The sequence below is a fragment of the Euphorbia lathyris genome, chromosome 1, assembly GCF_963576675.1.
Source record: "Euphorbia lathyris chromosome 1, ddEupLath1.1, whole genome shotgun sequence".
NCBI classification, from domain to species: Eukaryota; Viridiplantae; Streptophyta; class Magnoliopsida; order Malpighiales; family Euphorbiaceae; genus Euphorbia; species Euphorbia lathyris.
In genome coordinates, this window is record NC_088910.1 from 49543345 (window position 1) to 49561333 (window position 17989).

Below are 17989 nucleotides of genomic sequence, written 5' to 3' on the forward strand. Positions count from 1 at the left end.
AAAGACTTTCGGTGGAGTCTGACAATTTGGAGGCTATCAACAGGATTTCGGATAGACAGGCTGTTTGTCTTAAGAGTCAGAATCTCATTAAAGCCATCTTGAGGCTTCGTCCTGCCTTCGATTCTCTTACCTTCTCCCATATTTATAGGGAGCAAAACCGCGTAGCGGATCGCTTGGCAGCTGCTGGGCATGGGGGGATGTTAGGTGTTTCTACCCTTTCCGTTCCTCCTTCTTTTCTGTTACCTTCTCTTCTTGAGGATAGGATTGGGGTCAGTCTTCCTAGACTGATCCCGGGTTAGGTTTTTGTTTGTTTGTTTTTTTTCTTCCCTTCTTACCAAAAAAAACAATTAACTTATTATTATTATTATTATATTAATTAATATCCAATTTGTTTGTTGGTGGAGTTATTATTATATTATTATTATTATTATTGGATTTAGGTTGGCGAAATTGAGGGTTCCTTCCTCTTTGATTTCAAAACCAGAAAAAAACCCTCGTCCGCTGCTCCGTTTCTTTTTTCTTTTTATCTTAATTTCTTCCATAACTCTCTGTTCCGGCCATCATTTGAGACAAAAATTACACCATTAAATTCCTTATCACGTAAGGAAGATTTCAAGACCAATATTGCGTTTTTCATCAACAAAGTGTTAGATTTCGACCTTTTAGCCGATTTTAATAAGGAAAGGAGCGTACTTTTGAACTCTCCTAAACGTTGGCTATCTTGTGGTAGTCTCGGTTCGTGCCTTCGACAACTCCGGCGAATTTCCGACGACCGGATTCCGGCGAAACTCCGGTGAGCGTTCCGGACAGAATTTTAATAATTTCGTTTAGGTTCCAGTCTTCATAATTGTTTCTTAATTCTTGGTCTATTAGGAGAATTGAACTAATTAGACTAATATGAAATCTTAAAGTATTTGGTGGGGTTAGGAGTATTTTGAGTATATATTTGCATATATATTATTGTTTCAATAATAATTAATTATAGGAATGCATTTCTATAATTATAGGAGAGGAAGAGACGGGTGAGCAAGACCCCGAACAGTTTGATTAGCTTTTGAGACGAGAGGTAATCATAATTATAAATGTTTATATATATATATATATATATATATATATATATATATATATATATATATATATATAATTAATACTCTTATGCCTATATACATTATAATTTATTCCAAAAAAGGGTTATGCCTATACCTATACTGTTTTAGGAAGAATTGTTTATATGTTATGCCTATGACTATATGTCAATAAATATATGTATATTCATTCCAGGAAAGTTATAACTATAACTATTGGTATATTATATGTTATCCATGATAATGTTAAGTGTGAGCTAGTTTTTGTTTTGGAAAATCAATTGTTGTGGTGAACAATTATTATTAGTGGTATGGTTCTACCTAATTAAATCGTAGAAGGTGCATATTATTTTATCACATATTGAATCATTACCTTACAAGGAAAATGTCTATGGTTGAATGGAAATGCGTCTCATTTTAGAATTTCACTTAATTAGCTAGCTTAACTGGATAGGTACAATGGTCTGGAGGTTTGTTGATACTGTGAACATATGCACCTGTCTTGAAAGAGGAGACGATAGGGTGTTATTAAATTTTGGATTGGGTTTGGTACTGCGTCTTGCAAGATTAGACGATAGCAGTACCGTTATAAAAGTACTTATATTGTGAAGTCTCCAGGTTGTGTGTCTTGCAAGAGTAGACGATAACGCATACCTATTTGATGATAAAATACCATAAGAACCTTATATATATTTTACTTAGGTTTAGCTAGGGCCCTTAAAATAAATATAATAACTTTAGAATATTAGGTGTAGTAATGAGTCTGGTTTATGATATCATCTTTTTAATTTTAATGATTACTTGATTGATCAAATATAATATATGTGAACTGTATGTGTGTGTATATATATATATATATATATATATATATATATATATATATATATATATAAATATTTACCGTTATGCTTATTGAGTAGGCAGCTCACCCCTTGCCATGTTGAAATTTTCAGGCTAGGTTCAGAGGTTCTCATATTTGTTAGATTTTCAGGTTTTCCTACATTCAGGCTGGCCAGCACAGCGGTCTTATTCCCATTAGCAATTTCATAGACATTCATTATATTTATTATACTATTGGATTTGATTATTTGTTTAAATTTAAAAGAATTTTATTGACAGGTTAAATTGTTTGTTTGGTTATTTAATTTTTTGGTTACGAGATTTTGATAGACGGTAATAAATGATGAGCCTTTATGTAGTTATGTTGGGGTTTTTGCTTATTTATGATAATTGTTTGGTTTTCTATGTGACCCGAAACGGGGGTTACAATTTTACCCATAACGTTGGCAGTTAAGAGCAATTTTACCTCTAACATTGACAAGTTGGGTCAATTTCAGATATTATTAGAAAACATAGATATTTTATTTCTTATTCTACACTGATTGCACATATTAGTAGTTCTAAAACAGAGGTTTCATTCTTAAAAAAATAAAAAATTCATACTTTCTTGTGATTTAATAATAAAATTGAAAATTAATATTTATAAATTCCGTGAAATATTTGAATTTTTTTTTGTCCAACTCATATAAAAGACAATATATTTTTTATTTTCTTAAAAAAAATCCACATCTAATTATATTTTTTTTATATGTTACTAACGATAATAAAATGGTGCATGTGTGAAGTGTAGATTACAATATTCATGACCAAGAAGACAGTTTGATAAATTACTCCTCAAATTGACCCAACTTATCAATGTTAGGGATAAAATTGCTCTTGATTGCCAACGTTAGGGGTATAATTGCACCATTTTAGACGTTAAGAGTAAAATTGATCATAACTATAAATGTTAGGGGTATTTTTGCACCTTATCCTATTATAAAAAAAAAAAAAAAAATGTGTTACACAAATTAATAAAAATAATCTATCGCATGATTGCTCTGTTAATAGGATCCTTACTTGGGTTAGATTCCCAGGTCTACCCATTGAATACTATAATGAAAGATTTCTGAATAAGATTGGTGGCCTGATTGGGAAAGTTCACCACGTTGACAAGACTACCGTGGGGGCAGAAAGAGGCAAGTTTGCCAGGGTTTGTATTGACATTGATCTTGCTAAGCCTCTTTTGTCTAAATTCTCCGTTCAGAATAAGGTCTTTTATATTGAATACGAAGGTATTCACAATATCTGCTATGAATGCGGTATGTTTGGCCATACCTATGATGGCTGCCCCAAAAGAAGGAAAGTGGTCGAGGAGGTGGTGGTGCCTATCATAGGCAGAGATGAAGGTAGCAAAGGTGAGGAGAAGAATTTTGGGCCATGGATGTTGGCCAAAAGGTCAGCCCGAAGGAAGCCACGTGCTTATGCTTCTCGGAATCAAGTTCCAGACATCAGCAAGGAGATGACCTCTCTCCAAATTGCTCCTGAGATCAAGGCTAGGCCTCCTGATAATAAGAGTGGTGTTGGTAGGGACTCAGCTTCCGGTTCAGGAACTAGATTCGGAGCCCTGTCTATTGTGGATGGTCAGGATTCGGAGTTACCAGCTGAACACATGGAGTTAAGTATGCCAAGCCTGGAATCTGCTGAGCCAGCTACCATCCTTGGTGGCTCTATTAATCCTCTCTTCGATCCCAAAGCTTATGCCAAGGGGAAATCCCAGATCACTGGCTCGACAGGGAAAGCAAAGCTTAATGAGGTTAGTGTCCTGAATCCCCTTGTAGACCCCCTAATTGGGAAGTCTATAGGAGTTAATAAGTCTCTTTTGAAGAAACCTAAGGCTAACCTTAAAAAGAACCTTGGTTCTTTGGATTCTTGGGATAAAAGAGGGCCGGCTGGCACCTCTTCTAGGCTCTCAGGAGCCCCGAATAAATACCTGCTCTAGGGTGTGTGCCTGTGATCAGTTGTCTTCCTTCTGATGGACTTCTTTGTTTGGAATGTTAGAGGTGCGGCTAGCAAGGCAACCCGCATCCATGTTAATGATCTTATTAAGCAATTTAACCCTTCTTGTTTTGCTCTTCTTGAAACCAAGGTTAGTGGTTCTAAAGCAGATGAGGTGGTTAAAAAGTTTAAGAATTGGAAGTGTGTCAGGTCGGAGGCGACTGGTCGAGCAGGGGGGATCTGGCTTTTTTGGAAGCCAGGTTGTGTAAGTATTGATATTATTACTATTGATAACCAATTCATTCATAGCAAGGTGTGTTATCCTGGAAACAAACCTTTCTTTGTGTCCTTTGTCTATGCCGATCCGATCCTGACTAACCGGAAGAGGCTTTGGGAGATCCTGTTATCTATTAGTACGAATATGATGGATCCTTGGTTGGTCGCTGGTGACTTTAATGATATTGCCCGGATGAGTGATCAGAAAGGGGGGGGGGCAATCATTATATCAACCGGTGCCTTAACCATAAGCAGAATATGGATCTTTGCGGGCTATCGGACCTTGGTGCGGCTGGCCACAAGTTCACCTGGAAAAGGAACAACGTGTTTGTCCGGTTGGATAAAGTGTATGCGAATGTAGCGGCAATCTATAGATTTCCTGAGGTAAACGTGCTGAACCTCCCTTTTCGCCACTCGGACCATAGTCCTATCCTCGTTAAGCTGGTTAAAGGTCATCGGCCCAAAGGGAATAGACCGTTTAGGTACCTTGTTGCTTGGGACACCCATCCTGAGTTCAGGAACTTTGTTAAGGATAATTGGCAACCCCATTCTAATGTTCTCCTTGCTGCTGAGGAGTTTAGAAGAAATGTGGTGGGATGGAATAAAAACATCTTTGGCCATATTATCCGAAGGAAAAATAAACTCTTAAGGAGGATGGAAGGCATTCAACGCTGTTTGGAGATCCGTTTTGACCACAGTATGAATTGTCATCTTAGATCTCTCCAGAACGAGCTGGAAGCGGTCCTTAGACAGGAAGAGCTCCTTTGGTTCCAGAAATCTAGAAAGGCTTGGATTAAGGATGGTGACCGGAACACCAGATTCTTCCACCTTTCTACTATTATTAGAAGGCAAAGGAACCAGATCGATGCTATTAAAGATTCTAATGGTGACTGGATTTATGAGGAAGAAGATATTCGTCGCCTTGCTCTTGAGTTCTATAAAAACCTCTTTAAAGAGGAAGTTGTGGATCTGGACAAAGCCCACTCTGGGGTCACCTTTCCTAGGCTGGAGGAGGAGGTAATTGTTGATGCCTTTCATCCTATCGACCGGAAAGAAATTGATCTTGCCTTCACCAGTATTGGAGCTACTAAAGCTCCAGGGATCGATGGTATCCCTGCTAGTTTCTACCATAAACACTGGGACTCTGTGAAGGAAGGTGTCTATAATTTTATCTTTGGAATCTTCCGCGGTTCCAACGAGATTAGCCTGGTGAATAAAACCCTCCTGGTTCTGATCCCTAAGGTTGAAAAGCCCTCCTCCTTTTTACAAATGAGGCCGATCAACCTATGTAATGTTTTATACAAAGCTATCACTAAGATTGTGGCGACTAGGATCCGGCGGATCCTTCCTGAGATTATTAGCCAAAATCAAGGTAGCTTTGTTCCTAGTAGGCAAATGATGGACAATGTGGTAATTGCCCAAGAGATGGTCCATTCCATGAAAATGAGGAAGGGTAAGAAAGGGATCGTGGCTCTCAAGCTTGATCTGGAGAAAGCTTATGATCGTTTAAACTGGAGCTTTCTTTTGGATAGCTTAAGTAAAGCTGGTATTCCTGAGAACTGGAGGAGTTTGATTGAAGGTTGCGTGTCTTCTCCTGTTTTCCAGGTTCTGATCAATGGAGATATGTCTGATGAGTTTTCTCCTTCTAGGGGTATCCGTCAAGGAGATCCTATGAGCCCTTTCCTTTTTGTGATAGCAATGGAAAGGCTGGCTCACCTAATTCAAGAAGCTGTGAATAAAGGGAGTCTCCATCCTGTGTCCATTAACAGATTTTGCCCTCCTATTTCCCACTTGTTCTTCGCTGACGATGTGATGATCTTTGTGGAAGGGAATGAGGAGCAAATTGGTGTGGTCATGAATATCCTGGAGTGCTTTTGCGTTGCTTCTGGCCAGAAGATCAATGTCCACAAGTCCCGGATGCTTTGCTCTAAGAACAAGGATAGAAGCCTCTGTAATAAGCTTAGCGATCTTTCGGGTATCCCTCTTACCCAATCCTTGGGAAAGTATCTTGGGATCCCCCTTCATAGTGACAGAGTTTCCAAAGCCTCCTTTAAGGAGACTCTGGACAAAACTAATGGGTTGTGTGCTAGTTGGAAGGCCAATTCTCTTTCCTTGGCTGGCCGTCTAACCTTAATTCAGTCTGTCAACTGCGCAGCTCCCAATCATATCATGCAAGCATGTAAGTTGCCTGAGCCGGTTCTCAATGAGCTTGATAAAATCAACCGGCGTTTTCTTTGGGGTGAGTCTGGAGAGGGTAGAAAGATTCACTTAGTCCATTGGAAGGAGGTCTGCCAGCTGTTAGACGAGGTGTCGCGGCCTAATCTCCCGGGTGGACCGGGGGGTGGACACCTCATGGCGACGTAAGCGGTGATTGGCGCCGAAAGCAACCAATCATGGAATCAAACTGCTCGGCAGGACCGGAGCTCGGAGTATGGAAGAGTCGCCACCCACGAATGGGAAAATGAACACTGATCCCTTGCGGGAGACCGGTGAGGGTTCGGGAAACTTAAGTACGAGCCGGGAAGGCTAGCTCCTTTCCGAAGAAAGGCTACTAGGCACCCCGACATCGCCCGGTTATGAACCACCGGCCTCCTACTCAGCGTGTTAGGCGATAACGGACTAATCGCATATTTCTTTAAGTTTAAAATTCATTTGAAACCTTTTCTTTCTCGTTTTGAAAACCGTTTTGAGCATATATTATTGAAAGCCATTTTGGTAAAGAATCACCCATTTACGTTGATGCTAAGTATAAAAGAGAGAGGGGGAGAAGGAGGAGGAATTGATTTATTTACAGTGTGTCTTATGCTTCGATTCACATGTTAACTCTCCACTAAACTCACTCCCCGAAAACGAGTTTATTTACTTGGTTCGTACCTTAATCACCGTTGGAACGATTTAGGTACGTTTCAAAACCCCGTTTATTTATGTGGCCTCTACTCGAACCGCCGTTGGAACGACTCGAGCGTTTGAAGACGTGGAATAAAGAATTTTAACCTGAAAACGTGGTTAGGCATACAAGTCAATTTACTTTGTACAAATCATTTAAGAAAACGATTCAAAACTCTATTATTTACGATTAAAAGCTATTTTAATTACAAGGTTCGCTTAATCCGTCGTTGGAACGGACTAAGGTTTTAAAACATGATATTTTAAGAAATGGTTTAAAAATGTCAAGAAAACGTTATTTACACTTTAGGAATATCTAGAAAACTTTAAGTTTAAATAAGCAAATTAAACTCTCTTTTTGTGATTTTACTTTCCCCTTTTCACTCAATTAACCTTTAACATTATCATAATTACAACAATAAACCAATTTAAACCAAAATTCACCAAGTAAAACACATTTGGAATATATACATATATACAAGAATAAAATAGAAATACATATATACATAATTTTATCTAAAAATAGTGATATATCTATAGATGAAAATAAGTAAGAAATATTACATGATATAACAAAGAAAGTGAAAAAGAATACTAAATATAATACCTTTTTATTCTAATTCAAAATATGTAAAAACAATGAACCAAGTTTATAAATGGGAAGAATAACATTTAATCTCCAAAATAGTTTTACCCAATGATAACTAACATAATTCAAATGAGCCAAAAACCATATATATATACATATATACTACTTTATAATATTAAATCCAAGCGAATTAAATTTCAACATGAAATACATAAATATATAGTACATAATAAATAGTTATAAGATTAAAAAAATAATTTTTATAAACATATTACACAATAATATACATATATATATAAGTAGAAATGTCAAAAAGTGGAGAAAGGAAGTAAAAAATGGTGATTTTCGGTTTCCAGCAGATTACCGACGGAAAATCCGTCGCCAATCTGCTATTAGTGACAGAAAATATAGAATTACAGCAGCAGTCCAAAACTTTATAGATTTGTTCAAAAGCTTTAAATTAAGTCTAATTCGATCGTTTGGGATCTCCGAACTACCAAAAATGGATCATAGTCTATAACGGAGTTTCCTAAAACGACGTTTTTATTTTAAAACGTTATTCGGAAATATCTTTTCCAAACTTATAATTACAACGTTTTTAATACCCGAACTACCTTTTAATCGGATCACGGTTCGTATTGGGATATTAAAACGAGGTTTTTTATTTTAAAACAAAACCGAATTTTTATTTAACACGGGATAAAAATAAATAAATACGAAGAATTAAATAAAACGTGATAAATAAATTAATAACTAAATAAATAAAATTATAACATAAAAATAAATAAAGAAAATAAAATAAATGAAATAAATAAAACGAGTCTAGTCCTCGGATAATACCTCAAGTTCGGTATTGACGGTTGAAGTCGGTTGATTCCACGAATCGTACTTTTCCGGTGTTTTTGGTAAAATTTTAACTTTTAGGAAATTTGAAATTTTTAGGAAAAAAAAATGTTTTTTCCCAAAAAAAAAAAGATTTTCTCTCTCTAAAAATGTTTAGAGTGAGAAGCTCCTCCCAAAAGTCCTCTCTCAAATGCATGGGGATCCGTGCCTTATATAGGCAAACGGATCCCCGGAACTTTGGGCGACGCCCGAGTAAAATTGGGCGTCGCCCAAAGGGGGTTGGGCGATCGCCCACCCAGGTTGGACGAACGCCCAACGTATGTTGGGCGAACGCCCAACCATCGTTGGGTGTCCGCCCAACGTCGTTGGGCGCCTGCCCAGCGGCCGTCGGGCGTTCGCCCAACGGCTGTCGGGGGTGCGTGCCCGACGACCGTCGGGCATCCCGCGCACGCCATGCGCTGCCAGACGTGCGTCCGACTGTCGTCGGACACACGTCGGCTGCCACTAGGCACTCGCTCTACGTCGCGGAGCGTCCACGAGCCGTTCATTCAACGACCGCGATTCTCGTTGACTCACCGTTTTATTATTATACGCTTTTCTCTTTCAAAATTTTCCCGGAACCAACCGCTTCAACCGCTTTATTAAAGGTTTTCGTCACAGGTCCTCCGACTCGGTGTCTACAGTTGCCCCTACTTTTCTATTTTGACAGTGATGTGTGTGTTTCGAAAACGTTTTTTGCTAACGCAACACATGCAATGTAAAACATATAAAAGTAAGAGACACGTAAAGAGTAGGAGGAAGAATACCTGACCTTTGCGCTGCGCGTTTCGGCGTCGCTCTCAATCCTTTCTGTCCTTGCCTTTGAATCGGCCGCCGGCGGATGTTCTTCTCACGGACCCTAGCCTAAGTTGACTGCGGGTAAAAATGGCTCAAGAGCAACCTTGGTGCCCGACCGCGAGTAAGATGGCTCAAAAGCGATCCTGGTCTACGACCCGGGGGGAAATGGCTCAAAAGCGACCCTGGTCTACGACCGGGGGGAAAGTGGCTCAAAAGCAACCCTGGTCCACGACCGCGGGTAAAATGGCTCAAGAGCAACCCTGGTCCATGACCGCGGGTAAAAATGGCTCAAAAGCAACCCTGGTCCACGACCGCGGGTAAAATGGCTCAAAAGCAACCCCGGCTCACGACCGGGGTAAAATGGCTCAAAAGCAACCCTGGTCCACGATCGCGGGTAAAAATGGCTCAAAAGCAACCCTGGTCCACGACCGCGGGTAAAAATGGCTCAAAAGCAATCCCGGTTCACAACCGGGGTAAAATGGCTCAAAAGCAACCCTGGTCCACGACCGCAGGTAAAAAGGCTCAAAAGCGACCCCGGTTCACGAACGGGGTAAAATGGCTCAAAAGCAACCCTAGTCTACGACTGCGGGTAAAAATGGCTCAAAAGCGGAGGTTCTTTCTAACGATTCTGAATTCTTTTAAAACACTGTTGTCTGTATTTTCTCGCTGAAGCTAGTATCTTGGAGGTTTGAATGGTTCGATAGGAATGTCTTTTTAGTCCGAAATGATTCCAACTAACAATCATTTTCTGTTGACTGTCGTCTGTATTTTGACTGGCACCACTGCTCTGTAAAAATTGGCTGTCATCTAGAGTTTCATCTTGATATTATCGGTCACTGTCTGGCAGAAGCGCATGCTGAAACGGACTGCAAATCGGAGGTCTGTACACCTGGTAAATGATTATTTACTTTTTACCTTTATGTCACATCGTACCTTTTTCACTATCTACGAAAATACCATTCTCATTTCCTATATAAGGTGGTGGGGTTTCATTCAACCCCACACCTTCTCTCTCTCTAACTTTTGATTTGGATTGTTCTAGGGATGGATTTGGACCAATATGATGGCACGAAGGGCATGGAAGCGGGTTTCGTGAACCTTACTATAGTGGACCCTTTTCAGGACCCCGCAACGCATCTGAGCCGGACCCGCTGTAACCAGGTAAGTACTTTCTTACTTCCTCGTCTTTTGACTAAATTTCTAGGCTTTAGTATCCCTACTTTGAACATGATTTGCATGCTAACCTCTAGGTTGCCTTAGAAGACCTTAGTTAGAAAGCATGAATTTCTTTGCTTGCAAGTAACACTTTATTTGTCTTTTTGGAAGAATGCGAACTATATGCATGTGAATAGTAAAACTACAAACGATGCATGCCAACAGTAAGAACAAACGTGAATAGTGCACGTGAATAGTGAAAACGTGAATAGTACACGTGAATAGTAAAAACGTGAATAGTGCACGTGAATAGTAAAAATCTTGACTAATGTATGTGAATAGTAAAAACTTGACTAATGCACATGAATAGTAAAAACTTGACTAATGCACGTGAATAGTGAAACTTGACTAATGCACGTGAATAGTAAAAACTTGACTAATGTACGTGAATAGTAAAAACTTGACTAATGTACGCGAATAGGCCAATGAATAATGAATTAATCAAATCCTATGTAGACAACCCCAAGGTAGAGATTTCACACAATGACGGTCTAAATTGACAAGATGTCTCTAGGTTAGATTTGACCGAAAGAATAGCTAGATTAACGTGCTTTCATCAGATGCAAGCCTAGGAACAACCTTTAAACTTACCTGTTCCGTTCTTTCCAGTTTATCGGTATTTCCGGGACTACAGCGGATATTCACACGTGGTACTCTATGCTAGGCGCCGCGGCGAGAGCCCGTGTGCGAGAGCTGGGCTTTGAGCCCTTTATTTTGGCGCTGCCCCGCGCCAATGGGGTGTGCGACCGCTTTGGCCTACGAGCCTTATGCGAGAGATGGGTAGACTCGACCCACACCTTCCACCTTTCCTTCGGGGAGATGACCATCTCGCCCAGAGATTTCTCTTTATTGACTGGGCTGCGGGGGAGTAGCACTTCGGTTCCCCTTTCCTTTGATGCGATGCGCCCGCGAGTTGACCGTGCTAGATTGGCTGCTTTGATTGGGCCGGGAGTTTATCCAAGCGCCAAATCCACCCCGGTGAAGTTCATCACTACATCGGGGCTTTTGAGTCGTAGGGACTTTTGCGGGACCGACGACACCGATTTGGCCGTCCGCAGCCTCTTGATATATGCTTTGAGCGAGATGATCTTCCGCACCAAAAGCGGAACGATTCATGCAGGTCTCATTCAGGCTTTCAGCGATATGGATGCGGTGGCGTCCTATGATTGGGCGGGAGCGGGTCTAGCTTTCTTGTACAAGTTTTTAGATTTGACTTGCCGGAAGCGCAAGGATTTCGGCGGCTACACCTTTGCTCTTCTGGTACGTGGTGCATCTTTGACTTGCCCTTTTTATCTTCTTCGCGCTTTCTATTCGTAACCTTTGTTTTCATGAGCAGGTTTGGGCCTACGAGAGGCGGATTCTTCCTAGCGAGCATCAGCGCAGGCCACGGGTGCCGAAGCCCCCACTCATGGCTCGATGGAGAGAGTTCGATTTAGGTACCGAGAAGAGGCTGATGGTGGCGCAGCTCCTGGATTGGATTGATTCGCGGACTTTGGGACAGGTAAATATATTCTAGTCGTGCTAGATTCTTGTTTGATCAGACCTGACTTTTCTTTGTGTTTTTAGATTAAATTCAGGTGGGACGACCTTGACTTCGGTCCCGATTACACGTATGTTACCCTGATCCAAGAGCAGCAGAGTGTGCTTACCGGCCCTTGCGTGTGGGCCTGGTATTTGGGTGACCGGGGCATCACCGGGGTTAGGGCCTCGCACTGGTCTCCAAGCGAGATCCCTGTCTCTATGTTTGCGGTGCGAACCATGCCCTTGTCGGTCATTCGTCAGGATTTGACCCACCGCTTTGTTGGTAGAGATGTGTGGGTTCATGCCGGGGGCCGTGCTCCTTACCTATCGACCTTGTTGAGTGCGAGGGATGCCCCAGCGGCGGCGATGGAGGTGGACCCTGTGGCAGACGTGTTTTCGTGGGAGGCTGTCGCTGCAGTCTTTGGTCGGGAGGAGGTCCCGGTGAGTGGTTCGACCTATTTACCTTTTATTTAAGAGATAGTTAGTGGTATTTATTGTGTCTCTATTTGCAGGAGGGTTCCTGGAGGAGTGCTCATCTGTCAGACTTCTTCGACAACGCCCGAGCTCAGGCGTCTATGAGTGAGCCGCCATATTACGTGGGCGAGTCCTCCAATGCCGCCCAACCGGAGAGGTCCCCTTTGGGCGTACCCGTCCCGGATTTTAGGAGGGATTTCGCGACTATTTGTTATGACGAGTCCGGGGTGGCCTATGCCGGTGTCGAGATGGCTCCTCCGGTCTTTACATCGAGGGTACCGTTTGACCCCTCAGATGCTTCCCAGACCTCGAGAGAGACTTGCACCGATTATGTGGGGCTGTCTGGTTACCTCCGAGATCGACTCAGCTTGCGCTGCGCTGACCATCTGGTATGTATTATTACTTTATTTTAGTGTAGTGGGATGTATGCATATATGTATGTATGATTTTTATTCTTGCCAGTATTTCTTTTTTTTCATATTCGTTTTTTTTTCTTTTTAGAGTGATATTCACACACATGAGCGGAGACAGAGCGAGTCGGTGCAGGAGTCCGATGCCAGGGTTGGCCAAGTTTATCGGGAGAGAAACGACCATTGGTCCGAGGTGATGCGGAGAGAGACTGTGGGATGCCTTGCTATTGAGGAGAGGGTGCGGGAGGAGACTACCGGACGCCTTGCTGCTGAGGAGAGGGCGCGCATTGCCGAGGAGAGACTTCGAGCCGCCGAGGAGGCCCTATCTGCGGAGCAGGCATCACATCTGAGGGATTTTGAGGCCTACTGGGATATCCCTCCTTATTAGGCTCATCATGTATAGCTTTGTAGATTACCCCGATGTATAGCTGATGTATAGGGAGTGGGGTGGATAGTATGTAGGCTTTTTATTGTGAAAAGTAAAGTAGGAAATGTATAACTCATGATTCGTATTGCCATGCATTCAGTAGATTATGACGATTCCAATCATTCTCTTCAAATATATTCATGCCTTTATTTATTTACAAACAACAGAAATACTTAGCCTCTTATACATTATTTTTGTAATTGCTCAAGATATAACTACCGTTACCAGGACCTGCCTTTTTTCGGTTTTCAGGCCCCAGCGATTTTTCGTCTCTCCTTTTTCTATCCCGGAATTTTCAAATGAGTGCCCTTTCGGGTTTTCACCCATTGGGATGTCCCTTATTGTTGCATAGGCCGCCCTTTGCGGGTTTTCGACCTATCGGGAATTTTCTTTCGTTTTTTTTTTTTACGAAAAGTATTTCTTAAGCCTATCCAGATTGGTAGGTTCGGAGAACTTCATGCCGTCCATAGTAGTTAACTTCACCGCTCCTTTGCTTAGTATCTTCTTCACGAAGAACGGCCCTTCCCAGTTTGGCCTAAACTTGCCCCTCGGGTCGGTGTGCGTCACACGAATCTGTTTTAGCACCATATCCCCTTCTTTGATAGGGCTGGCCTTGACCTTTTTGTTGAAGGCCCGGGCCATCCTTCGCTGATATAACTGCACGTGGTAAAGGGCCTCCATCCTTTTCTCGTCCACCAATGCTAACTGTTCATACCGCTTCTTCACCCATTCCGTCTCGGGAATCTCTACTTCTACTGCGATTCTCAATGATCGCTTTTCAACCTCAATCGGGAGAACGGCTTCTGCACCGTATACCAAGGAGAACGGCGTTGCCCCAGTTGACGTTCTAACTGTCGTGCAATAAGCCCATAAAGCGAGTGGAAGCTGTTCGTGCCAGTTCCGATGCGATTCTACTGTCTTTACGAGAATCCTTTTAAAGTTCTTATTAGCTGCCTCTACTGCGCCATTAGCTTGCGGACGATACAGAGAAGACCTATGATGTTCAATACCGTACTCTTGGAATAGACTTTTCACTTCTCCTTGAAACTGGATCCCATTATCCGTGATCATATGATGGGGCACCCCGAACCTGGTGATCAAGTGCTTTTCAATGAACTTCCTCATCTGTTTAGACCCCGACTTGCTAAATGATTCTGCCTCCACCCACTTGGTGAAATAATCAATAGCGACTGCAATGAATTTGTGCCCGTTCGAAGCATTAGGCCTCACCTCTCCGATAATATCAATGCCCCAAGCCGCAAACGGCCAAATGGGTGCTAACACGTGCAGTTCTATAGCTGGTAAATGATTATAATCTCCGTGGATTTGACAATCATGGAATTTCTTCGCATATTCGTTACAATCTCTTTCCATGGTGAGCCAATAGAAGCCTTGCCTTATGATTTTCTTTGCCAGTACCGCCCCTCCCATATGGGCTCCACAAATTCCTGAGTGTACTGACTCCATTGCCTCACGGGCTTCTCCCGCATCCAAGCACCTCAGTTGTAAACCATCGGTGTGCCTTTTGTAAAGCAAGTCGTTGTGGATGACGAACTGCTGTGCTAACCTTCTAATCACGACCTGATCCCTAGGTTCCGATTCTGCCGGGTATGTTCCACTCTTCATGAAGTTTACGATATCGAAATACCACGGCTTTTCATCTGCCCCTAATAGCATTACATCTTCGTAGCGCGGTTTGTGAGACCTCTTCAATACCAAAGGCTTCGAGGCAAGGTTCCGAGGGTTGTCCCAAACTAACACCAAAGTGGCCAAAGCATCCGCTGCCTGGTTCTGTGCTCGAGGAATGTGATAAAAACGACATTCATTGAATCTTTGTGCCAACCCTTCTAGCTGGTCTATGTATGGACGTAATCTTTCTTCCCTCACTTCCCAGTTTCCTTGTGCCTGCTCGATGATCAGCTTTGAGTCGCCCCAGATTTCCACATACGATGCTCCCAATGTCGTTAGCGACTCTAACCCATAGATGCACGCTTCATATTCGGCCATATTATTGGTGAGAGGGAAGGATAGCTTTTTTGCCATTGGGATCCTTTCTCCTTCTGGTGAGATAAGTAGCACCCCTACTCCGGCCCCATTCGAATTAACTGCTCCATCGAAGAACATTTTCCATGGTATGACTTCTATTGCATTCAAGTGCTCATCGGGGAAATCATAGTTTATCTCTTCCTCTTTTGCGTTCAGAGGTTGGTTGGCCAGAAATTCTGCTACGGCCCTCCCCTTGATAACCTTCTTCGTTACATATTCAATATCAAACTCGGACAAAAGCAATAACCATCGGGCTAGCTTCCCTGTTAGAGACGGAGTTCGGTACAGATACTTTACGAGATCCATCCGGGAAATAATGATCACTTTATACGATTGAAAATAGTGCCGTAGTTTCTTTGTTAGCCATACTACTTCCACACACGTCTTTTCGATCATGTTATACTTAAGTTCGTATTCCAAGAACTTCTTACTCAGATAATACACCGCGTGCTCCACACCGGTGTCCCCTTCTTGGGCCAGCATTGCCCCAATAGATCGCTCCTCGATTGCCACATAGAGGAGAAGCGGTTTTACAAGCTTAGGCGGTCTTAAAACCGGTGGATTAGACAGATAGTTCCGGACACTCTCCAATGCTTGCTGGCACTTATCATTCCAAACCGTGGGTTGATATTTCCATAGCAGCTTAAAGATTGGTTCGCAGGTTGTGGTGAGTCATGTTATGAATCGACTGATATACTGAACCTGCCCCAGTAATCCTCTCACTTCTTTCTCATTCTTCGGTGTCGGCATTTCCTGTATGGCTTTCACTTTATCGGGATCCACCTCAATCCCCTTGTTACTGATTACGTAGCCTAGGATTTTCCCCGACGAAACGCCAAAGAAGCACTTCTTCGGGTTCAACCTTAGCTTGAATTCTGCGATTCGGGCCAAAAACTTCTCAAGTGCTATGAAGTGCCCTTCTCTTGTATCCGAATTGACCATCATGTCATCCACATAGACCTCCACCTCTTTGTGTATCATGTCGTGGAATAGTGCCGTAGCCATTTGCTGATAAGTTGCCTCGGCGTTTTTTTTAACCAAATGGAACTACTCTATAGCAACATGTCCCCCACTCAGTAGTGAACGAGGTCTTTGCTTTGTGCTTCTCGGCCATCTGAACCTGCATGTAGCCCATGAAGCCATCCACATTTGTGTGCAAGATGCTTGATGTTGCACTGTCGATCAATACATCGATGTGAGGCAATGCGAATTCATCTTCAAGCCTTGTTGAGATCTCTATAGTCGACGCACATTCGCACCTTACCGTCCTTCTTTGCGATTGGCACTACATTTGCCACCCACGGTGGATATTCAATTACTTCGATGAAACCTGCCTCTAACTGTTTCTTCACTTCTTCCCTGATCTTATCTACCCATTCTGGCCTCATGCGTCGGAGCTTTTGCTTTACGGGTTTAGCATCGGGGTATTTTGGAATACGGTGAGCTACGATGGATTTATCGGTTTCAGGCATGTCTTCGTACGTCCAAGCAAACACTATTTCGTATTTTTTTTAATTATTCTCTCAAATTCTTTCCTCTCTTCAATAGTTAATTCTTGAGCAATTTGTATAAGTTTAGGATTTTCATCCGTGCCAAGATTGAAAGTTGACATTTCTATTGTATTGATTTCAAATGTAGGCATGTTATATGAATGAGAATGCATGGAATGATCAGAATCAACATCAAGCAAGTAAGCAAAATCAGAATTCATTTCATTGATAGTATTGGTGAGTACACCATCAGATTCAAACAAAGCGGTAATCTAGTTGTCATCAACAGGGTTCTCGAGTTTCTCATAAGTCTTAGAGGTACTGGGCTCATCCACCGCTCCCGCAGTTGCTTCAATAGTAACGACCTGCTCCTCGGCATTCAAATCTAACATCATAATCTCCTCGACGAAGCAACTTGCCTTTCCTTTGCCCCAGTCGGCAACATCATTGAAGATCTCAAAACCTGGCAGAATCTTTCCTTCGGTGCTAGTCCATGATTCGGGAGTCCCTGAATAAGCCTTTCCGTGCCCCTCATTCACAAAATACTTCTTTAGGCCCACTTTTCCTTCACCCCCTGTGTTGGACGGACCTCCCAGCTCATATCCTAAACCCCTCCGGGTTTTCTGGCTCTTGAAATCTAGAAATTCTGGCAACCCTTGATGGTGTGCTCCCAAGCCCATACCGGGGATGAAACCCCCCTTCATCATCTTCACCACATCGGTGGTCATGCTAGACTCGTAAATCCCAGAAACTTGGAATCCGGAGAAAAGCTGAGGCTCAATTCCCAATGCCGCCACCGAGCTCAATTTTTCTGCTCTGATCATCACTATCTCCTCCCCGAAGGGGAATTTGATCATTTGGTGGAGCGTGGAGGGCACACCTCCTAACTTGTGGAACCATGGGCGTCCCAACAATACAGCAAAGGTTACCGGGATATCCAGCACCGTGAACTCTATTTCTTCTTCATGCGGCCCCACTTTCAGCTTGGCCTTAAAAACTCCTTCGATGTGCCTACGGCTATCATCATAGGCCCTGATCACAGTTTCCGAGGCTGTCAGGTCTCCTCTTTCTAC

The 17989-nt window shown here is 42.5% G+C and overlaps 1 long non-coding RNA gene across 1 annotated transcript; it reads left to right on the forward strand.

Moving 5' to 3' along the window:
• Positions 1-451: 451 nt before the first annotated feature.
• On the forward strand, positions 452-2252 carry LOC136201150 (uncharacterized). Its single transcript, XR_010673716.1, has 3 exons — positions 452-793; positions 1008-1066; positions 2039-2252. It is a non-coding gene; the product is annotated as an uncharacterized lncRNA (long non-coding RNA).
• The last annotated feature ends 15737 nt before the right edge of the window (positions 2253-17989 follow it).